At 36.3% G+C, this 25,681-nt stretch overlaps 1 long non-coding RNA gene across 2 annotated transcripts; it reads right to left on the bottom strand.

Moving 5' to 3' along the window:
- Window positions 1-4,234: 4,234 nt before the first annotated feature.
- LOC121082742 lies at window positions 4,235-25,681 on the bottom strand. 2 transcript variants are annotated; one of them, XR_005826103.1, is made up of 4 exons: window positions 25,624-25,681; window positions 12,043-12,101; window positions 7,083-7,293; window positions 4,235-4,337 (listed from the first exon to the last, which is right to left on the bottom strand). It is a non-coding gene; the product is annotated as an uncharacterized LOC121082742 (long non-coding RNA). The 2 variants fall into 2 exon arrangements; XR_005826102.1 differs by lacking the exon at window positions 25,624-25,681 and having other exon boundaries at window positions 12,043-12,150.

Consider the following 25,681-nt stretch of genomic DNA (forward strand, 5'->3'; position numbering starts at 1 on the left):
GATAGACTGTTTTCTGCCTGCGTGAGTGGAATCTAAACTAGCTAGCAATATAGTTGGCCTTTAAGTTATTGTAAACATCAAGACAGAGCAATTCTCTTGCTCTTCAGTAAGAACAAAAAACTGGCACACTAGGACTCCATTACCTTGTCAGGACTGATTAAGAACTTAGTTTTGTGTAGTATTGTTACTCCCCTCAGCTGGAAAGTATGTAAGGGGAATAAAATATGATATCTCATTATTCTGCCAGGTCTGATACTCTGGATAATCCAAGTGCATTTTCATAAAGAATTATCCACATACTCCTTTATTTTCTAAACAAAAATCTAAATTTCTAAACAAAAAAATGAATGTTGTGGTTTAACCCTGGCTGGTAATTAAGTGCCACACAGCCGCTCGCTCACTCTCCTCTCACTTAGAGGGATGGGGAGGAGAATTGGAAAGGAATGTAAAACTTGGGGGGCTGAGAAAAGAACAATTTAACTGTTGAAATAAAATAAAACCCCAAATAATAATAATAACAATAACAGTAACAGTTATAATGAAAAGGAGGGAGAGGAGGAGAGGAATGAAATCCAAAAGGAAGGGAGGAAATAAAACCAGTGACACACAATACCACTGCTCACTGCCCGCTGACTGATGCCCAGCCAGTCCCCGAGCAGTGATCCGCAGCCCTGGCCAACCCCCCCAGTTTACATACCAGGCATGACGTCCCATGGTATGGGATGCCTCTTTAGCTAGTTTGGGTCACCTGTCCCTGCTGTGTCCCCTCCCAGTGTCCTGTGTCCCCCCAGCCCCCTCGCTGGCAGGGCCTGAGGAACTGAGAAGTCCTTGGCTTAGTGCAAACATCACCCAGCAACAACTAAAACCGTGTGCTATCAACATCTCAGTCCACATCCAAAGCACAGCACTGCACCAGCTACTAATGAGAAAATTAACTCCATCCCAGCTGAAACCAGGACAATGAAGAAAGCCATTTTCTGATTCTCCTCACCAGGGATGGGTTCATCCAGGAAAATTACATTTTATTTCCTGTCCAATAGCTTGCTTCCCAGTTATATTTCTGGCCCTGCCCAGAAAGAGATTTTCATTCTTCCTGATATCAAGCATAAAAGAAAAAAAAAACCAAACAACTAAACTTGTAGCTGTGGTGACCTCCTTACCTTACAGAGAACACAGAATTAATGTGATGTAAATACCTTTGTGCTACCCACACAACAGTCACTTCTCCCCACACCATTATCCACCCCAGACCTAAATTCCACCTGCTTACAAGCTTTATATCTGTTCAGTGATCCATATCTCTCACTTCATTATGAAATCAGAGGGGGAAAAATGAAATGTATAGACCTAGTACAAATCAGAACACCTTCACAAGTACAAGGAGCACTCATTTAACACATTTGGAAGAAATACTTCAAGAAACCTACTTCAGAGGACCCATGGCACATTCTTTCCGACATTTTATTCCAACTTCAATCATATTTAGGTGCATTTTGTGAACATTTGTAACCTTACAAGGAGGATAATCACCAAGTAACACCCTAAGAGCACCTTTGTTCAAAACATTTTCACTAGTTTTCCTCAGGTAACAACAGGAATACTCAAACAATGGGAATGTCCTTTCCCTAAATGTTTTACTTATTTTAAAGGATTTGTTCTTGAGTTTTGTTTGTAAAAAGTGATACAAAAACAACATTTGGAGGATGGATTTCTAACTCCATCAGACAGAAAATACAAAGGCTTAGGTCAGAATCTGGTATTTGGTTTGGTTTTTTTTAATAATTCATTGATATTTAGGTATAGGACTAAAGTTAATGGCACTTAAAGCATTGTAAATCAATATTAATTAAAGTGAAAATTAAACACCTATCAACTAACATTAGGCCAATAGTATGATAAAAACTGAAAGGTAAGTTTTTTATGCAACAGGGAAAGAAAGAAAATTACTTTTTAAAAGGACTTTAAATAAATTTTAAAATAAATTAATACAATTTTCAATCCCATTGAACTGTAGAGATTATTTTAAATTAATCTTTTAAAATCCACTTTTAAAAATCCTTCCAAATGTAATCCTTGGTTTAGATAAAAACCCAATTCCATTTCATTTTTTGTTGTTTATTTTTTGTTTAAACAGGCTATTCTATTTTAGATCACACGAGCTGCTATTAGAGTCAATGAATAATGATATTTCTTATGCAGTAGGGGCTTAGTCAGTCCCCATCATCTGTGGTTTATCCAAGGGGATTAACAATTTATAAACAAATCCAGGTGGATTAATCATGCCCTGGATAGGAAGGCTCAGAGCTGGCCTAGTGCAGAGCCAGGTCAGATCGGCTGGGCTTCTGAGGGCAGGTGTGGGACAGGGAATGTGCTCTGCTGTTTCCAGGCCACCTCACACACACACAAAAGGTTACTCATTTCTGTGTTGTGCAGAACCTTAGGAAACCAAACACAAAGACGCAAGTTAGTCATATTCACTGCCAATTTGTTCTTTCGAGCTCCACAAAATTAAAGTATAGAAAAATATGATGCAGATACAAATGGTGGTATGCAGTTAGCTTGGGTGCTGTTGGATTTACCAGTCCCCACTCAGATGCTTCCCCAATGTAATTCACTGTTCTTTCAGTCCAGAGCAGCTGTGCATAAAGGACAGAAGCCAACTCAATTCTCACTCTCACCAGCAAACCTGAGAAGCTCCCCAGAATCTGAAGCACCAGGCACAAAGAAGATCTTTTGAGTGGATGCGTGTGGACAGACTCTGCCTGCGTTGAGAGGGCTGGTGAAGAGCTGAAGCAGAGTGAGCTCAAGCTGCCTTTGAGCAGTGCCACACCACAACCTTCTTTGTATTTCAAGTGCTTCCATTATGTGGTTTTCCTGTTCTTTGCCTACCTTGGTCTCTGATTAATTAAACAGTGGATCACACAGCTTAGAAATTCAGTGTTAGCTTTTGCACTTGCCTGTCTTACTAAGTGATATAGTCTAATTAATTAAGTACTACATTCAGGTATAACCCTGATGCTACAGAAGCAGACCACTAGAGGCTTTACAGCATCCTGTAGTGCAGAGGTAGGCTTGCATGCCTCTGTAACAGCACCATGGCACGGCTATAGACACAGCAAGCCCTAGCTCTGTGTCTTAGAGCCAGAAGTCTTCCTGAGCTGTATTCCTTTCCTTATACCTGTACAAGGGCTATTTACAAAATCTGCCACTGTCTTTAGGTCTGCCCTCATTTTCTGCACTACCTTTCATATGATGATTTGGAAGGCAAGAAAAAAAGGAAGAAAACATAAGAAATAACAGTCAAGAGGACTGCTCTTTTACAAGCTCATTTACTTAGTTGCTTTGTGCAGAACAAGTCCATTTTCTTCTTGTCTTATGGCAAATATTTTTTCATCATCTTCCTTTTGTGCAAAACATTTCTTTTGGCTACATTATCTAGGTAGCAGCTGAAGGTGAAACATACGTTCAAAGACTAATAGGAAACACAAAGCCACTTGAATTCCACACAACAAAAATACACAAAACAGATCACAAACAGACATAGGAAATATTTTTGATTTGCTTGTCAAAAGCAAGTCAACTACATGGTTACATGTAGTATGAGTAAATTGTTCTTATAATTTCAGTGTTATCCCTAGCATAACATGTAATTCAGTAGGCCACATACTGAAAGAAAATGCCTAAATCATTTTATTTATGAAAGACTGAGAAAATTTTGCTTTGTTTTTATTGCTTCTTTGGAATTTTTAATGATTTTGAAAAGCCTAACACTAAAAAGAAAGCAAAATCAGCTAATATCAAGTATTTTGTAACCTGTATTGTCCAGCTCCTTGTAATATGCAAATCTATATAAAGTACATAGCTTTGAAAGCATTCTTGATTATGAAAAAACATACATAAATGTAGATTTTGGAAACCAACTCACTCCCTTACAAAAGTTGCACCAATAATCCTGAAATCATTTATGTATTCAGACATAAAAGTGCTCTTAGTAGCTGTAATTGCATATTTTACAACAGTCTAATTAAAGAGCACATCCATTATATATAATATCTTGTTTGTAGTGAGCAGACATAAATCAGCACAAGGAAAAGCAGACAGTCTATTTCCTGCTCCCACCTGCTGACTCTTCAGTAAACAGCTTGAGGAGAGGGCAGTCTCACAAGAGAGATGAATAAATAATACATGATTTGGCTTCCCATTTCTGCACCTTTGGTCACAGGTCCCTGTACTTCTCCAAATAACGCTAGTATCTGTACTAACAAGGGTTAGCTGTACCTGATCACTGCCGTCACCTAGACTGTGTCTGGTGTAATCCGTTGGTAACAAACGATTTGCTCTAGAGGAAAGATCAAGAAAGAATTGGTTACTGAGATCTTCCTCTCTCTAACTTTGGAAATGCTGGGATCAAGAAATAAAGAAATTGACTTTAAGCACGTTGTGGAGTTGGCATTTAATGGGGTATGGGATCCCTTGATTCAGATATCTCCTTTAACTTGGACAGAGCATGAATTTGAATTTGGGTTTCCAGTAGCCTGTGTAAGGGCTCTGAATATTACAGTGAGAGTCATAGAATAGTTTAGGCTGGTAGGGACTCCTTAAGGTCGTGTAGTCCAAGCTTCTGCTTAGCACGACTAACTTCAAAGCTTGTTCAGGACTTCAGCCAACAGAGTTTTGAAAACCTCTAGTGATGGACAGAGACCCTGCAGCCCCGCTGAGCAAGTTGTCCCAGGGCTTAACCACTCTCACTGTTAAGTACTTTTTCTTATGTGTAATCTCAATGTCCTTTGTTAAAACATCCAAAAAATGCAAATTATTCTTGCACTGTTCACCTCCAAGGCGTGGAAAAACACCATCCTTTCTGTTCAGGTAAGCATGGATCTGGGCTGTTCATGGATCAGCTTAAGCATTAAACTAAAGCCAATCTTAAAGTGTCTATCCCTCTCCAACTATTTTTTTTTTTAAATTTCATTTTAGATGGCAATTTATTAATTTTGATACAAATTAACTACTGTGTATACATGACTTTGCTATTTTTGTAATACATTCCGTGTAATATTGTATCAGTTGAAGGTTTAGACTACAGGTCAGTATCAGATCTTTCCCCTATTCATCAGAAATTGTGCCTGTCCCTGCATAAAAAACAAACAGAAAAAAATTAAAGCTTTACTACTTCTCTACCTTCATCCTGATATAGCATAGCACAGCTATCATTTTATGGGGAAAAAAGAAATTATAAGGAATACCATACACCAATGCTAAAAACAAAAAAAGTCATGGTCAGGAAACCTTAGTGGTGATTTCAAACTCTAAGTGCTCAGTACAAAAATACTATGTCAACACATTTTATAAAAAGTAAAACTAATGAAATAAATAATTTTTGCCAATACAACCAATGAAATGTCACTCGTTTCTTCAATTTAAAAGCAAGATTGTTCTTGACCTTTGGAGACACTTGAAGTCCATTGCAAAGGAACATTTAGTAGCTGCAGCTTGTACAAAGCTAAACAAGAATAAAGCCGCTTTAGCACAAGAAGTACAATTTAATATATGTTCCTCAAGGACTTCTGGTGCCATTTGCCACATATTTATAGGTGTCTTATATTTAAAAAGTTATAAACAAACTATTATTTTCTTAATGAAAAGAAGTATTTTACAGTGCAAGCAAAAAACTAGGTTACCTAGCTGCAGCTGAAATTCAGAGTAAGTTAAAAAAATTGCCTTTTGCTCATTGCAAAATTAAGACCAGGTTCTGATACAGAAAATTCAAATGGTGGTGTTTTTCAATAGTGACTGAGAAGTAATTGAGTAACATAAGCAAGGGTGAATATTATACTGTAATTTTTTTAAGGCACATGTTTACCTAACTGAAGAAATGAGAAATTGGCTTATATCCTTATTTGCTCTGGATTCTATCTATATGAATTTTGAAAGGTGAGTTATCACACAAGAGTTCTGCAGTCACTGACATCCAGTGGTAAAAGGATCAGCGAATCTGCTGTCAGGAAAGAACTTCTCCGCTCAGACAGAAATGGAGCAATGTTTTTTTTGTGGAATTTTGTTGGAGAAGGTATGTCTGATGTTTTGTTTTACTTTTGTAGTCGAGGTATGGTCCAGTACCCCAAAAACTCCCTGTGATGTTTATGCAATAGTGTCTACTTCTGGAAGGCTTCTGGGAAACAAAGAACCATTTCTGCTTTCTCCTTGCAGCTTTCAGTCTTTTCTGTAGCTAGTTGCATGGGAATACATATTGATGACACCCATGTTCTTAATCAAACACCTACTGTTTGTGATTGTGAAGATGGTCTTTTCCTGACCATTATCACTTTGCTCCTAAATCTGAAAATGATTTGGTGGCAATAATATTCACCTGGATCCACACATAGAAAACACTGGCTAAAATTGATCAACTGATTCTCATAAGTTAAACTATCATTGAAATATCAGTATTTTTGATGGAAAACTGCCTCCCCTCCCCAAAATGTGAGAGAATTTCAGAGCATGTGGAGAAAGCAGAAACTTATTCCTGCTATGTAATGCATGGCTGATAGAAAATTAATGTAAGATATGTTCAAACTGACTGACAATGGCAACATAGAAAATGAGATGGAGAGAACAAAAGAGGTGTTAAATGCATTAAAAACTTGAAAATAGAGTAGAAATATATGAAAGGAAATGAAGATGGAAAAAGAAGAGTGAAGAAAAATGTATGAGCAGGAAAAATGATGAAAAGCAGGGCAAAAAGGTAAAAAGTAAACAGTATGAAGAGCAAGAAGCAGTAAGTGCTAGGAAGAGATATTTAATGAAATGTGCTGTACAGAGAAATAATAGCAAAAGGAGGATATAAATTGGAAACAGATCAAGTGCTTAATTTTATAAAAGTTACTTGCTTACAAGAAAATGTGTAATTTATGCTTCACATTAAGAAGAGATTTGACTATACCGTCTGTTACAATTTAATAAATATTCATTTTTCACACAAAGCCTCTGTAAACTGAAAAGTAAACCAGAATAAAATAAAATAAAACAAATAATCAAACAAAACAGCACAAGGAGAAAAAAACAAACACACACACACACACCCCAAAACTAAATATGCTGTTCTGAGCTTTTTGCAGTACTTCAGCACTGAGGCTCTTAAACGTTGGGGTCCATCAAATTCAGTCAAGAACATTAGCCAGTAGATAAGGGAAATGCAGAAAAATATATTGAAGCAGCCGTTCTTAACTTTTTTACCAGGCATATTATACAGACTTAGACTTCCATGAAGTATGTTTTGCAATGTGGAAGAAACTGTAAAAATGAGAGAAAACAGAGATGTTAATATCAAGGGCATAGATTAAGACAATTACATTAATTTCCACCTGACAAATTACAAATTAACAGAAAGAGACCTCAGTTCATATGGCTCTGAAAAGTACTGAAAGAGACGGTCCTGAGGAAGGTTACTGCTGATGGGCTATTCCGTGAGATAATGCAGGACCTAAAGCAGGAAGGCAAGAACTGACGCTGAGAAGAGGCTAGGCATGAAAGGCATTTAGGAAACAATGTCTTTGCACAGACGGTGATTAATATGTGAAATGCACCACCGAAGACAGCAGCAATAGCTGTAACCGTAAACTCACTCCGAAACAGTTATACAAGCACTTAGAACAAAAAAACTATTACAGAGTATAAAGTCTAGACAGGTATTACTTGGTTATTGTCAGAAAAGGCAATGTGCCACCAAACATATATTTAACATTCTGCGGGAAGGAGTTTTCTCCCCACTGCACACTGCTCATAGCCATTATCTTGCTGGCTGTTTCACAGATCTTTTGCACGTGCCCCTTCAGCAAATAGGTGTGAAAGTTAGTTATTCCTTTGAGAATGAGATATATCTTTATGGAGAAGGGCATCTTACAGGGAAATTGACAGTGCATGAGGGAGAATCAGAAAACAAAGATATTACCTAGTCTGCCTAGAACACATGAGTCTCACCTACACTCCCCCCACCCCCCCAAAAAATCCAATAATAAATTAATCAACAGAATTGGGATATTCCTTCCTTACCCTTATACTAGTACAGGACATTGATTATATAGGCTGAAAAGTTTGGTGGTGTTTTTTTTTGTTTGTTTGTTTGGTTTTTTAATTAATCCTATATCCACCATTTTTATTAACTACAAAGACTGAGTGTGTGTTTATGGCTGTCTATAGCAGAATTTTTGGTGAGTGCACATATAAGGGTGCATGGACATATATTTGCCTTTTTAATACTAAATTATACAAATTCTTACACATAGATGTAATCTAATCCTGAGGTTTAACTTTGCAGTTACCTGTCATCCTCTAAAGTCATTCATTAGACAAAAACCTAAACCGTTGCTACTTGTGTCATCCTAGAAGAAGGAAGTCAAGCTGCTGCCTCCAAAAGGACGTACATCTCCTAGCCCCAGCACACAGACTGAAGGGCAGAAAACCAAAGTCTGCTGCAATGAAAGCAAATGGGAAAGTCTTGGAAAGAGGTGGAAAATTGTTGTGGACAATGAGCTTAGAGAGGAAAGAGAACTCAGTGAACTGCTAGTTCAACATCCTTAGAAACATCCCAAAGATTGACCTGTATGATCATTGCATCCTAAATTCTTTGGAGCAGTTGTCTGGCCTCATTTATTATTGTTATTGTTTGTTTCATAATACCAGCAAACAAGAATCAGGAGTGCTTAGTAGGATATACTGCATGAATGAGGAGAACGTTTCTTCTGCTGTGACACGAGCCACAATAATCTATGCAAGTAGAGATCACCAAGGAGAAGCAAATGCATAGAATTAAGGTAACCAACCTGAAGTCATTACACATTAGGACAGGAAAGCAGCTAGAAACAGTGCCAAATTATTTCATCCAAGTGTTAAAAGAGTTTTTCTTGTAATAAAGATTATATTATCATTATTTACCCATCAATATTGTTGGGGGTTTATTCCTCCTGTTAAAATGGTTTCTACAGTCATGAGACAGTAGCTCTTTTCACAGCACATATGTAATCAGTGTGTTAGATGCCAGGAAGGCTGGCAACCTAAGATGGAAAGAATAGGATAACAAGGAGAAATAAAGGTAACAGTGAAATGTCTTTTGTGAAGAACATCCTGAAATACCATTGCAGCCACTATAGGGATATTGACCTTTGAAACAAAGAAACTGCAATGCAATTTTTTTATTTTTTTTTTCGTATGCCAGCACCTTCTATAGTGACTTGAACTTCTATATTTTATGGACACAAATCTTCTCACTATATATTAATTCCCTTTTACCACTATCCATTTCCTGTAACCTCTGCCTATTTGTCCTTAGATTCTGAATGTCTTGTAGTAGTCCAGCTCTTTTACTGAATTTTTGGCAGATGTCTAGGACATTGTAGATGATAACAAAGGAATTACAGTTAGTATTGAAATTAAATACCCTCCTGCTTTTCACTCGGCTTTTGTGGGAACTGTAAGATGAAGCTATTCCTGTTTTAATGGCAGCAATTCTCATGAAGTCAAAAGTGAAAATAAAGAGGTAGAGGGAAAATATATTTATCACGCTTAAAGCAACCGTTTTTATGGAACTACTCATACAGATGAGCATGTCCTTTCCTAGTTAGTTATAGCTAAAACTTTTTACTTCCAGTGTGTATCTAATCCGCATGAATTTTACTTTTTCCCATCAAGTTGGCTGGGTTTGTTAGGTACTTTCAAAGTCCCTAAAAATCCTCTCAGATTTAAACGAATATGAATAATTGGGTGACATCTGAAAAACGTTTATTCTTTCCCTTTTCACCCAGTGCTTCAAGGTTTTTAGTAAATACATTATGCCATGGCCTAATGTGAGTCTTGGAGGACTCTAACCATTACAAAGCTTTGCAGATGAGAGTTTGGTTTTCTGCCAAACAAGAAAAACTTAATTTTTACAGTAACAGTATATTAATTTATGATCATTGTGAAATAGCACTTACTGAAATCAAGTAAATTCATTTTTGCACACAACTGATGACACACAATCAATAGAAACGAAATCCTAAGGAACAATATTCATTGCTTTAATGATAATGTAGCAGGTTTCATCAGTTTCCAGATCAGTTTGTATTTTAAAGTCTATATTTCTGAAAATCTAATACACCAATAATTAATAGCACATATGAATAAAGTTTTCCTTGGCTTAACATAACTGAATAGCATGTTTTCTGTCTTCTGCACATGCATAGCTGTTTTACAGTGAAAAAAGAACAAATCCTTGATGCAGTGTAATTATTACAGTGCACTCTGTGCAGTCATTGTAGCCCTTGAAGTGTTAAGAAACAAGAGTTTTTGCGACTATGTAACAGATGGAAAAATAGATTATTAGAGATGAGACTGCCCAAAGGTACAATCCTGTTAAACAATTGTGGACAGAAGCATTCTTCATGCACCATTTTCCAGTGTTAATGATTTCTTACAATTTCTCTCTTGTTCTGCACTGGAACAGACTTTTTTTGCTTCACATAAAATTTGCACAAAATAACATGAAATACTTAAGGTTAAGGGATGTTTGTTCTACACCTGTTTAGACTGTGACAGAGAGCAACATGGGAAGGAAGGGAGCAGCATGGGAAGGAAGAGAGCATCAATTAATTCATAATCCAGAGAAATGCAGGAAACAGTGAAAAACAATAAAGACACTAATAAAAGCAAATAACATGGAAAGGGAGAAAAACTAAATGATAATGCCATTCTGGGGCAGCAAATGCATCCAATTCATCCATTTAGAAGAAGAAATGTATCCTTAAGGGCAAATACAAATTTTCAGGACCTTGCCTCAAAATATCCCTGTCTACAAAAGATTTAGGCTATTTATTAGCTTAACTTATTTAAAAGGCAAAAGGCAACAATAAATACTAATGCCAGTTGGTTGCTGTGCTGCCACCCAGTCTCTCGCTTACTCCCCCAAAGGGGGATGGGGTAGAGAATCAGAAGAGCAAATCTCAACACTGGTGGGTCATGATAAAGACAGTTTAATACGTGAAGCAAAGCTGTGCATACAAGGAAAGCGAGTGAAAGAATTAATTCAGTTTCCCATCACCAGTCAGATGTCCAGCCACCTCGTGGAAAGCCTGGCCTCAGCATATGTCATGGTTACTTGGACAACTCCCATAACCATGAACATTCTTCCTTCCTCCTCCTTTCCCACAGCTTTTACTGCTGAGCACAACACTGTAGAGTGTGGAATATTCCTTCAGTGGGAAAAAGAAAACCTCGACATGATGTAGACACTGTTCAGTAATAGCTAAAACACGGCTGTGTTACCCACACTGTTCTAGTCACAAATCCAAAGCACAGCATCATTTGGGCTGCTATAAAGAAAATTATCTCTGTCCCAGCCAGACCCAGTACACCCATAGATGACGTACAGGCCAGATGTCGATTCCTGTGCCTGACAAACAACCAGCAACCAGAGTCAATGAAAGAAATGTAATTTATGTATTTTCTTATGCATTGATTCGGACATAGCAGACATTGTTTATCCAGGTAGCAGGTTGCTTAAGTACCAGAGTTTACAAAACAGCAGCATTATGCTGGTTCACAATAGTTAGCATCTGTTTCAGGCACATGACCTTCTAATAATATATATATAAAATAAATAATAAATATATATAGCTAATAAGACCCTTATAAAGGCTCAGAAGAAAATATGGTTTAGTGGATATGATCCAAATCTGTAAGCTTGAGCTGCAAGTGAAATATAATGCTTAAGTACTGCATATGAAAATACAGTTAAAAAAAAGAAGAAAATAGACTAGTGTCCTATTTACTACATAAGACAATGTCACTATGAACTATTGTCATCTGTAGTTTTATTAAATCTACTGATGCAGTGACACAGATAAAACTATAGAAGAAGAAACAGCGCTCTGAGTAATGAAATACTATTTATTAGTGTGGCTTCATTTTGTAAGGAAGATGTGTGGAAAAGATGAATAGTTTAACTGACTTATAGTCAAAGACATCGTAGCTGGAATTACAGGTAATTATAATTTCTGAGAAACTCACCTCTGAGTTTGGACAAAGCATCAAGGATTCTTGATTAGCAATCTGCCACCTTTATAATGCTGTGAAAGGCGCAGGAAGTAAGGAGGGCAGTCAAATCAACCTTCATTAATCTTCTGTGCTTAAGCTTATAGCTCTTATATAAATAGAATATTAAGATAAATTACTAAGAGCCAGTGTTCTGCCAGAAAAGCAGTCTCAACCTCTTTTGTTGGCATACAGCTTTGACAGTGTTTTAATCCATATTAACTCTGTGCTATATTGTAAGTTTATATCCCTCAAGCAGATGGCACTCCAATTATTTATATTTGTAATAGACTCCCTCCTCCCTTGGAGAAAGCTAATGTGAGATAAATTTTAGAGCACCAAACCAGTATTTTAAATTGCCTTCAGTTGATGAACTAACTGTGGAGGATTTCTTAGCCCCTCTACCTACAGCCTTGTGGAAACCGCAAGACACCCTTTAGGTCAGTTTTTATGAGATATTATTTCCTCATTATATCATTAGCTGTGGTTTCATTAAGCTTGAGGCAGATACATCCAGCTGCACAAATCACACTATCCTTCAGACACAATTAGATTTAGGCAAAAAAAGAAGGAAGATACTGTAATTCAAAATGTCTTTCTTAACTGGGATTGGTGTCTTAGAAAATATCCAGACATCAGACTCAAAATTTGCTTTAAACTTAGTTCTTTAGAGTCCTAAATAGTCACAGGTCTTAGGGAGCAGTAGCAGGAATGTTTTAGATCTAGCAGCACTGAATTCAAAGATAATTTGCATCTGCAAATACTCATAAGGGAGGCATGATTCACTTGAGGGCAAGATTTTCATATACATCCTGTAATAGTCTATATGTTGGTTTCTTGTGGACACCAAAACTCAGTTTTTGAGGACTTTCGTGGTTATATTTTTGCCTTGAAATATTAGTTGCTGACGTGATGATATCTGTAAATCTTTCATTGCTAAAGTAAATGATGCAGAAAACAAATGTGGGATCTGAGTTGAAACAGGACAGCTGAACCAAGGCAAAAGGTGTCTGGTTCCAGTGACATTTTCTGCTAGAACTTAAAAGTGATCATGAAGAAAGACTTTTGCATTAGAGATATTAAAAACCTATGGTCCTCACTGATGAAGGGTGTTGTAATATATAAAGGAATCAGGAGCCTGTGCCATACTGGACAGTATTTAGGTATTGGTCATTCTCATACCAAATCTCCTTGTTCCAGGTGGAGCTGATTTATATAAGGGCAGAAGATACCCCTGTCTTAGGGAATATTCATAAAATTTTCTTTTGGAATTTTTTTAACCAATACACAAAAAATGAAGTCTGAAAAATGCATTCAAAAATGTCTGTGATTGATTACCCCACCTAATGCATCAGTTTGTAGATGTTTACCACAGAGACAGCCTAAAGAGGAGGGAAGGAGGTCTCTGAGTTGGTCTAAACTTCTGTGATAATCTGCTTACAGAGCAAAACTGTGTACATACAAACAGGTTTGTCAGTATGCAAGTTTTGGTCAAAAAACCATGAAACCAATTATGTAATTCTTAGCCCACAGCTACTGGTCACTGTAAATGCCATTAATACCCATCATCTAATAACACAGAGAAGACAGATGTGTGTGCCCCATTGCTCTTCCTTATGCTAACTTCTGCCATTTATGTGCTAAACCACAAAGAACATCCATAACCCTTTATGATTTATGACACAGAAAGCTCTTATGCAGATTTACTCTCTAGAAAACAGAGAACAAGTTAATTAACCTCCATGTCACCTCTGAAGCACAGAAACATTTTTTAGAAAAAAAAAAAGTATACTTCTGCACCTAATATTATTTAGGTATTTACCCAGTGTAACTCACACTCCCCTATCAGGCCACTGAAGTGCATGCAATTAATAATCTGGTCTCAGGTAAGTCTGAGTTGCTTTGTCTGAAAAAATAACTAAACCCAAATTTAAAAGGAATTCGATCAAATTTGAAATTAGATCATTATCTTTAAAGGCCAGATTCTCAGCAAGCACAAATGAAGGTATGAAAACTTACACAATATGACAACCAGACTATTAATGCTAAGCTTTGGCACCTGACATTAGAAATACTTGATATTTTTTCCTTTACTACAATGCAATTATTTTAAGCCACGTAGATCACGGAAGTTATTGCCACAGTATCATACTTATTAAAAATACCAAAAACAATAAATCATCTTATTAATCATCTTTCTTGCTAGCATAATAAGGAGATATGGCGCAATATGTCTAAGCACAGAAAAAGTACATCAGCTGTACAAATTGTATTGACTAAATGGTACTGGCTCCATCACTCTTACCACATGTGTTTTTCGTTGTTATTTCCCTGGTTGTTTTAATGTACACGTTCTCCTAGCTTGTTTACTAGATAGATACCAAATTTACTTGGTATTCCTAACACTAGTAGTCATGCCACATGCCATTTGGAAGGTCATTTTTTCCCCCCGACATTTGCAGAAATCTTCAGATTTCCTTAAACAGCAAAAATTTCAGCCTATTTTAATTATTCTTATCTTCAGCAACCTCTACTAGCTCATAATAATTTTTATTTGTGGTCATCAGTAGTACATGGTGTAACAAGCCTACAAGACATCAGGGACAGCTCAAGTTCAGCACTACCAGGCTTTTTTCGCTGATGTGAGCAAAATCCGAAAGCCAATATTATATTAAGTGTGACCACTGTACAATACTTGGGAATTCTTGCATACTACTTTTTCTCTAAGTCATCTACGGGACTTTACAGTCTTACATACTCTCAGCAGGTTAACATTTTACCTTCTTTATTTTGAAGGCCACTTCACGGAAGTTTGCAGTTTCCTCTCAAATTGGCTTTGGCTGATCAAGCACACCTTGGGGAAGACAGAGCTAAAAAAAGTATTTTTTTTAACTGTCTTGGTTTTTGCTGCAATTGTCAAACTTTGTACTTTTCAGAATTCAAACACTCTGCAATGATCACTCAGGACAGACACTCTGAACATTGTTAAAAGTAGGGACAGTTTATTTTCATCAGTCGGGTAGATTTTTCTAAACAGCAGGGATGCTCTTCTGTTTGAGATACAATGGCTGTTCTACTGCTTACATCCAGAAAATAACAGTTGTTTACGTCCTATATGATTCCAGCAGGCTCAGATTTAATATATGTTTCAGAAGTGTTTCTCATTTTGTTTGTCATCACAGTTTCCAAAATAAAATTCTCCAGCTTGACTGATCTGTTTGCATTGCTCTTTAGGGTTTTGGGGATTTTTAACAAACTGTGTACACTTAAGGTGGTCAGATTTATCTTAGTTGTATAGATTCAGAATGAAAACATCTTCAAAGTGTTTTCTCCAACAAAAGCATATTACATATTATTACAGGATATCATATAAATTAAGTTATGGAACTATGCAATGTTGCATTTTGTCTAATGATAGAGAATAATTAAGCTATAAATACATGTTTAGATTATATTAAGTGGCATATTTTCCAGTTGATGCACAGGAAATTAGCTGTAAAAGTCCTATTAGTGTTAAGTGGAAGCTGTATTACTAAATCTGTTTGCATCACTCTAAAGTTCTACCACTTAAGTATAGAAGCAGTCAGGAAATTTACTGAGAGGAAAATTATACCTATCTCTCCATAAAGATGTCAAAGTTAAAAAACCCAGTATATGACAATATTCATCACATTCAAGCATAATTTTTAACATGTTACATATGCATTTACTCTGTCAGAGGTAACATAACTCGAGCTATTATTTTGAGGTAACAGGTAGTCTATATTGAACCAATATACCATAAACCACATCACAAAACCCCTAGAGTCAGCAGTTTCAGCATCCAAATCCACTTATTATCCCCATTTATTTTGTAGGATAGATTTATGCAACCAGACAGTGTTAATACATCACTTTCTGTTTGCCTGTTGTCCTATTAGACTTTATCACAAATTTTGCAAAAACAGCATCTGCATAGAAGACAGATCATTGCCAGGGACCTCGCACAAATCTACAAGAACAATTGCGCCTTTCATCTAAACCACGGTAAAATCCTTCACCTCCAAGCCTGCAGACAAGTCCCAGCATTCATTCCAGAAATCAGATTTTAGGAACCCTTGCAATTGTTACTCAGAATAGTCTATCTGTTTCACACTTCATACCAAATCTGACTACCATATATATATAAACATGTATCAAGTGCAACACGCATAGACAAAATAGCCAGCAGACAGACTGGTGGCACTGTAATCACAGCTACATTGAACTTGGTAGGTGAAAATTTACCTTGCCTCAGTGGATAAAGTATTGGGTGTTTTTCCACGCGAATATTTTGTAGGAATAATTGTTATATTTCCATCACAATAAAGAAGTGCAGAATAAAGAGTTTAGATGTAAAACTTGTCATCTTAGTGATTTATTAAAACAGCAGATCCAGATATTTTTATTAAATATTTTTAATAAGGCTTTAAAAATTCAGTAAGATTTTTCTGTTACAAAATGCTGATTTATTGGTACTGAAAATCCTTACAAAAAAGGCCAGTTTAAGTGCATCATTTTATCAAACATTTCTAGAGCTCCTAGACACTTGTAATATTCAGTTTAACATTTTCAAACTGAAAAAAATCTTGTTTTCTCATTTCAAGTCCACTTTTCTTTTAGGACACCTAAGTTTAAAAACAAAGAAAAAAAGACATAAAAATATAAATTCTTTAAAACTTATTACTGATATTTTTACATAATCACTGTGTAATCACTTTGTCTACACTGAATCAGTGAAATCAGTGGAATCAGAGAAAGACTCTTCATCTGCATTTGTTACATATGAAAAATCATAGTTCAGGTGCAAAACTTGTTTATTGACTCTAATGAACCTGTCATCACATCTTTCCTCCAATCCCAGTGTCAACAGAAATGAGTTACAGTACTCTGTCTTGACACCGTTTGTTTTTTGTTTTTTTTTTTTTTTCTCCCCTCTAGGTTTTATTTCCAGGTCTTTTTTCAATATTCCATTTTTTTTCCTCTAATTAAGCATTACAGTAAGTTTCATGAGAGTATGTCCATTCTTTTTCAATTAGTTTTACTTTTCTGTCTGTGTCCATGGGTTTGTATCAGCTCACTCAATCCAGGAAAGGATATCCACTTACTTTAACAAGTACTAAATCCGATCCTAAATCTAAGGGAGTCTTCTAATAATTCTGCTAATGATGTAGGAATGGTTACAGTGAAAAGATATTGAGTCTCAGGCTAGCTAGTTTCTCTAGTATTCCAATATGCTGAAAGTGGTCTATTATTTGATTTGTTAGCTTTATCTGGTATCAAACAGCCATTGGTTCCATCATATGTTGGACCCAACCTTCATTCACCAGGTCTGCCACAGCTACACTAAATCCTTCAAAATTGCCAGCATATGTAGCAGACTCTCCATATAAACAGAATCAGTCTTTTCAGCCACATCGAGACTGACATCAAATCATCTATACTGAAAAAAACCCAAATCTCCACTTACGTTTTTTTTCTCTGTCTACTAGGAAAATTTTAAATCACCCTTCCAAACCAGCTGTGAATATCTGCATTGCCAAACAGCATGTCCAGAAAATTATGACAGAAAAAAATCCATTGTATGCTTATGCAGTATAAAACATGTAAATATTTCATTTGTTAAGGAGGTTAAGGACTATGTCCCAAAGGAAAACATCAATTCAGTGCTAGCTGTGGAGTGCACTTGAGTAAAACAGACGTAAATCATGAGTGAGACAACAAGGTGCTTGGGGAACGGCCTGCCATCTCTTTCATCTTGGCCCTGAGCACCACAGAAATGTTCTTAAAGTCTATTCTTAAAATCTATCATACAAAAAAAGGAGTATGAAGTAAAAGGACAACCGTGCTAAACACGAACAAGACTGAGTTGTCACTGTTTTGCACGGATGTATGCATAGCTGTGGACTCTGTCCAGGGGGAGAGCTGTTTATGGCACAGCACAAAAGCAGAAGTGCTGTGAGTCCTAACGCTACAGCCAAGGTCTCGGTGGTGGAACAGAAAAAGGAGCAGAAGCCTGTCAGCTTTCATTCTGGCCCTATTTCCTCAGGCGCAAATTATGAACCTCAGTGGATCTTATAGGAAAATACAGATGTTTTTCAGCAACATTGTGGGAAACACCTTTCTTCAATCTGTAAAAGAACTTAATACAGAATAATCTCAGATCACCCAGTTTTATGGAGTTTTTGTACATACAGGCTATGACATAAGCATGAGATTCCAAAATCAAAATCAATGGCAAATTGAAAAAGAAATAAGTATGTATTATACTAAAGCAAGTAAAAATCATGCAAGGAAATGGACATCTTTTATTTTTCATGCCCCTACTTGTTCTGTTATCTTGAAGTGGGACATCAAAGAGATACATGTCCCAAACATGACAAGCCATATGTTTCTTATCACAACAGTCAGGCAAATGAAGCAGAGTAGTTACCATGCCTATAAAAAAACATTTTAAAGTCTGCTTTTAAAAATAAACTTTATATCAATGTACATTTTACAAAGTAATGTTTTAAATGCATAAATCAAAAATTAAAAGTGTCATGGACAGGCAGCAGTATATACAACATAGATACCATGAATAAGCAGCTACGGCCCCTATTATGTGTTGCAAACCAAATAAAAACACTAGTCTTTTAGAAGCAGTTTCAGATCTTTGTTTTTAAGAAGACCAAATGGGCAGGTCTATAATTAATTCCTAGTACAGAAACCTGCTTCTAGTTCACTTAGGGGCAGTCAATTGCAAGGATTAAAGTCAACAGAAACACAAGTAGATAAGTTTTTATTATTGTTATTATCTTTATAAAGAATACTGTAGATTTGTAGGACGATGTTAAAAATATATTTCAAATAATATTTATATCTCTCTTTGGTTATTACAGATTTTATCTGGAAAAATGGAACTTGAAATTGCTAGTGCTCTACAATGCTCTGGAGCCTGCACGAGTCATTAAGTCTGAATGTCACCTTGCTAGTTTCCTGTTGTCTTGAGGAATAACGATCAGGTGGATCCTATCACTACATCATTTGTTATTCAAATACCTTGATGTATTTTTCTGCTGTCTAGAAGTTGCAGTAATGAAGAGTCACCCGGAACTGACTCTCATTTACTGGCACAGACAGTCAGAAAAAAAAAAGAATAATCTCGATGCCCCAAAAAACAGCTAGCACAGGTCCTATATTCTTTCTTCTTGGATGTCTTAATTCAGCTCAAAACGCTAAGTACAATCGCCTCCTGTGCCTCCTATGACACAGCTACTTTAAGCTTCATACCAGAACCGTAACCAAGTTCTTTCTGATACACATCGATTAGTGCTGCTTGTCAGCATCTTTGATGGATATACCCTTGGAGAGAAACGCAAACATATGGCAAAAGCAGAGACGGGGACTGGAATCGCCTGCAACTCAGTGCTGCTTGGTTACGAACTGCTGAAAAACCTGCCCTGACACAATGACTCAGAACACAGTGTGCCCGGGGATGCCACCTTGCATTCTTTTCAAAATAAACAATCTCCACATATATTTAATTATCAATTACAAGGTGTGCAAAAATTTTCACTACATACTGTGGGCTAAATTTTTCAGATGGGACTATCTTCTGGGAAAAAAAAAGCAATGCTAATTTTAGCCCTTTATAAACAAGAATATATTTTATTGCATGTAAATACAGAAGAGACAAACCTGCTGATTAATATTGATGTTTCTTTATGAAAATTCATAGTTTTTGTGAAGCATACATAAAATTGGCACACGTTTCTTAGCTTGTGATCTTACCATAAAATTCATCCTTTCTGGGTTCTGCAACACAGGGGAATCTAAAGCTTCAGGATTTGGTGTACAGGAACCTCTTAGAAATTCCATCTCCTGAAACATCTCCTACTGGAAAAGTGTTTCCTGTGATAAATTTCACACAGTAACATTTCTCATTTCTTATGACACCCTCTATTAATGTAGGGTTTGTCTCCCCTTCAAGTACAATGTTTGTTAGCCCACAACAAACTATTTTGCCATTTCTGTTGTTAATTTGAAGGGTATTCTACAATCCAAGCTTTTAAAAATAAGATTTAGTTTCATGTTTTCATTGTAAAATTGCTTATGAGACTGAAGAAAAGATTTATCAATAATTATTCTACTTACAAACTTGCCATACATTCTTCTTTGTGAGTAATTATTCAGGCAAGCCAGCTATACAAACTGTCAGAATAAAGTAATGCATTTTTTTAAGAACAAGTTGAAAGGTAAATACACTTCACTCTTTTTAAAGCTAAGGGGAAGTTTACATTTAACAAGTAAATATGAAGCTTATAAAATTTGAGATTTGAAAACTGATGAAGGATATAAGTTACTGGACCCTACTCTGGGAGTTTAAAATTATGCACATTATTAAAAATAATACTGCATACAGTAACACAAACAATACTATTTTTCTTTCCATAGCACATGTAGAGTGTGACCAATCCCATAAATAATGGCACATTGCTGATGTTTTCTCATTCAAGAAAGCCTCCCCTGTGTGAGGCTTACTGAGAAAGATAGACTTTAAAATTGATGGCATGCTGTGAAAATGTTAGTTTGTATGTCGTACATAGTGTTATGCCAGTTGTAATCCATTTTATTTTTTTGTGATTTTGGCAGTTGAGAAATGTTCTGGCTTAACACTAAAGACACAACAAGCCCACATTTATCTACATTTTGGGGAGGCAGAGCACAAACCTTTTCTTTCTGCCCTCCTTCATGTATGCCTCATGCCACCTTCAATGAAATGTTTCTCAGCTGTAGAAGAACAACCCTCTGTGATGTGGCAGAAGATAACCCCATCTCCAAGCTCCAATGCTAAAAATGACAGAAAACATGTAAACACTATTTTCATGTTGAAAGCAGCCATTCACAAAGGTTTGTGGACTGAAAGAAATCTTCCCACTGACAGCAAAAGACCATTCTGTTGAAGGAGATACTGGTCAGACTTCAGGTGGAAGCAACTTTATGACATGACCAATGATGCATGCAGTTTGAGGGCTTTAAGAATCCTGATTCTTGGAGATTTTAAAGTATCTGCTACTTCTGAGTCCTCAATATGTTTTACGACCTCTACTCACTAAAAAAAACCAACAAACACTTGCATAATCACTTCCAGCAAAAGAAAGTTTTAAAAAATTAACAATCTTTAAAGCAAATTATTTTTAAGTGAAATAGATATAAAAAAAATATTTTTCATTCAAGCAACTAATCTTTTAAAACCTGTATCTAATTTATCTTTAATGAAGGTTCACATCTGGCACTTTCTCCATGAAGTTGCTGGGATCTGTGTCGGCACCATTTTCTGAGGAATACCACCATTTACTTTTTCTGAGTTGCATATATCAACATTCTTTTAAACTTAAATTTCATGAAGATTTCCTGTTTGTTTTCAACTTCCATGCCTTCAAGGGTGTCCAAATAGCTCTTTATTCCATATGTATCAATTTTATGACTAAAAGAGGAGCACAGAAAGCTATCCCTAGCCTGTCAGGTCCCTGTTGCCAATAAAGATCTCATTTCCATAGCTGTTGCGCGTATCACAGCTGTTTCTATGCTCAATGGTAGTCTGAAAACTAGCCACACAACCTTCCTCCCTATACACTTCTTCACATGCAGAACCAGTCCAGTCATGTATCCCTGATAAAAGATATGATGTGTTCTAACCAGTGCTTCATATGCAGCCTTCATACATAGGATCCATATGTAGGATTCATGTTAGTTAAGCTGTAGCAAGCAACAGAACATCAAAATAAAAGCTAACTGAGGGATCTCCTTAATTCAGTCCTTTATTATCACAGGCAATTGTGCTATATTTTTTGCCATAATAATTTTGTCTTAGTTCTAAACACTATAAAATAAATCAAGTATCTAAATACATACCCATAGATGCCTAGCTGTTGAGAAACTGTGGGCAGGGAAAATGAAAAAAAAAACCAAAACCAAACCCCCACACAAAACTCGGAATTATTTTGCTTTAAAATACAGGAAGACATTTGGTTTGTTAATGAAATATAACATACTCATTTCTTGGAATAGAAATACTTTAAGGTTCATGAAGATGTTTTGATATTTTTTAAGAATTATAATTTAAGTGGTCTGTCACACTGAGCAACTTTGTAAAATACTTGTAAGATAACTAGGAACATAACAATACTGCAAGTATAAGTGTAATAGATATTCAATCAGGGGTATAAAATGTAATATATCAGGAAATATTCATTAATTAGATGCTTTGAGTTATAAAAAGGCACATTTAAGAAAGAGGTTTAAGCAGTTTTTTTCCCCAAGATGTTACCTTTTCCATCTGTTGACTATCTCATTTTTCAATATCAAGAAGGTTGTCAGTATTCAAGAAAAAAAGATACCTATCAAACTTTTTGCTTCTTTGATCTTAATGAGCAATGATGACACTTCCCTCCTGTTTTCTGTTTAAGTCAAGCTTAGGTTTTCAGTTAGAAGGTAAGGACTGGGAATAAGAGGAGGATAAGCATAATGGGGATAGTTTTAACAAACACATTAGGTTCTGATGCTGAATAAACATGTCTATTGACATTAAATATTCACTGTTTTTGATATATGGGATACTGGGAAGGAAAAACTGTCACATTATTGTACTGCTTACCAAAAGAAAAAAACCCTGTCATCTGACATGTGGTGACTGAGAAGCTTCCTTTGATGTATTAAACTGCAAGGATCTTCTCTCTATAGAGAACGTCGTACAGCTCCCTCCAGTACATGGACTTAGAATAGTATTTCTATGACATATTCAGCACTAGGTCTTTGCCAGAGACTAATTCTTGATAGAAAAAGACAAACAGTAAATATCAAGCTATACTCTAGATTAGCTGAACAATTTATTTTCCAGAATTTTCAGCAAAATCAATTCTAATTAAAAATATGCAGGTATTTCAACTAGCCTTATAAATGAAAAGGAGGTGTTGAAGCCTTTTCAACTCCTTCTCCTCCTTTTTCACACACACCCACCCTGTCCCCAGAAATGAGAGAGACTCATCCTGATATCAAAGACACAGGTTAATTTGGAGCAGCAGTTCAAAACTGCATTGATACAATTGCCAGGGTGTAGGTCTGTGATTCCCAGGCTACAACTCACTGGTACCTTGACCACAAGACCCTCTCAGGTTGCTTGTACCTTCTGCTTTCCATAACTGTGTCATCTCACAGACTGACTAGAAAAGCAACATGTGATGCTGCTCACAGCATCTTATTAGAGCGGAAAAGCTGGAGATTGCTGCTTGGAGCATCAGGTTTCATTCAAGTTACTGAAGCAGGAAAACCTGGATAATGTTAATTCATGATTTTTCCATCACCCAGTAAATCTTGCAGCAGCAAGTTAAGGAGTGTTAGTGAAATATTTGTTTTAATGTGTCTTGGAGAACATATTGATGTCCGGCTTTGTTACTATTGCAGCTGAAAACATTGCTACCAAAAATAGAAACCAAATAATCAAATCTCAACTGATTCCTGTACATGTCTATTTCCAGAAATTCGTATTGCATTAGTAATGCATTAAAATTCTCCACAAGCATTATCAATTGCCGAAGTTAGTTAAATACTAAGCTTTTCCTCATTATAATGCCATTAAGGATGGAAGTGTCCCTTCATGTGATTAATGGAATCATGCAGAAATTTGTGCTAAGCACCAATCCATTTCTAGTACTTGCACTTCTTGGTGGCATTGACCTTCTTGTATCTTTCTGGGATTCTTGCATACAGATTCAAAATAGCTTCACCCAGCCTCAGTAACTTGTAACCTCTGCAGCAGGGAGAATCAGGTACTGAACTGTCTGGCACTTTGTTGAAAGCTTTTGTTAGTTTTTATTAAACAAAGTTATCCCACTGATATGACTGCAAATCTACTGACTTGTGTTCTGCCCATGGGAGGAAACTGTTCAATTAGGGATCAAAGCGATTGTACTGCTGCCAAAACCTAACCAATGGCTATGGTGACATGCCTCAAAAAACTATACAGTGAAGGTCATTGTAACATTGTTTCTCTTTTAATATTAAACTTTTAATTTAATTAACCTGTGCATTACTTCTTTCCTCATTATGCTGTGGGTTTTCCAAGTTGGATTTTAGTCTGCTATTATTTCAAGGCTGATTTTTGTAAGCTTTCTTTTCTTGTGGGTACTATTTTCCTCCTGCATGCTCAAGAGGTCTATTATGGCATGAAAAATAGACTCCAGAACATGCATTTCACATTGACAGCATTATACAGGTGGGATTTCCAAAAATACTTCTCTGGTGAACTCTCACTGGCTCTGGGTAGGAGCAATTTTCTGCCCTTCAGAAAATTCTGCTGTCATTTGTGACTGGTATTGGAAATGCAACTCCTTATTGCCACCACTGTAGGGAAGGGTCAGTTGTATTTGGGATGCTACCCAGAGTCCATGGGTACACAGGTGTCACCGCTGAAAGGGGCTGCCATCAGAAACAATCCTTTTAATTACCCAGACAGTCTTTCTTTAGCCAGCAGTTTCTGCACTCACAGCCTGCTGCCTCCCATTCACACACATCTGCTTTCAATGGTTTTGCTTATATTTATTCAGTACACGAACAATTCTGTGTTTAGATTTTTAGTAGCATTTTAAAATGTATTTGTGAAAGGAAGAGCAAAGAAATTACTGTGGCAATGGACTTACAAGTCAATATTCGCATGCTAGTTCTGGTTTTAAGAAGAGGTTTTCTTTTGTCAATACACTGTAGGATTGATTTTCATTCTCCTTCAAAGTAGCTTTAAAAGTTTCCCAGTATTAGCAATAAGAAATGCTCAATATCGGTTAGCAAAGTTAAGAACCCAAAGATAACAATGATAATCATAACACTTCAATCAATACAGAGGTTATTAATATTTAACCTCTGTGTCAAACCCACAAAACAATGTGAAATAACACAGACCTTAGGGATATTTTTTTCTTCATCTTGTAGTATATAAACCTTGCTGAAATGTGGCCTCATTTTAGCAGGCAGACCTGATATTTCCTAAAGGGAAAATTAAATGGGTCAGAGAAAAATAATCTTAAAACAATTTGATGCCATGAGGATTTGAAACTATTGCTAAAGTGCAGGTCCTTTGACTAAAACAAGAAGCTGTAAAGTTGGTAATTTAGGCAATATTCAGGGCCTCCACTTGTCAGGATACTGCCTGAACATCAAAGAAAAGCTGTAGAAAAAGTCTAGAAAATCTGAAAATAACAAACCTTCCATCTTTTTCCCCATGCACCTCAGTGACTTTCTTCCCTCTTCTACCCCAAGAAATCAAGTTACGAAAACTGCTGCGTTTCCTCTGTCTCAAATACATTTCAGGCACAGTTTTACTTCTTAAACCCTTCAGAGTTTTTATAGTACTGTGTTATCACCAAAACTGTTTTTTACACCTTCAAATTTGCTAAGACAGTGATTTTCTAAGAAGAAAGGAAAAAAAAAAAACCAACAACCCACCAAATCTATTGAATTACTATTTAGGACCAGATGGAATTTTTTCAGGTTTTTCAAACTTACCTTGTCTTTTGAAGCATTCTGAGAAATGATTCTGCAGAAAACTTTCATCTGTCTTCCC

The sequence above is a fragment of the Falco naumanni genome, chromosome 1 (genome assembly GCF_017639655.2).
Source record: "Falco naumanni isolate bFalNau1 chromosome 1, bFalNau1.pat, whole genome shotgun sequence".
In the NCBI taxonomy this organism is placed as follows: Eukaryota; Metazoa; Chordata; class Aves; order Falconiformes; family Falconidae; genus Falco; species Falco naumanni.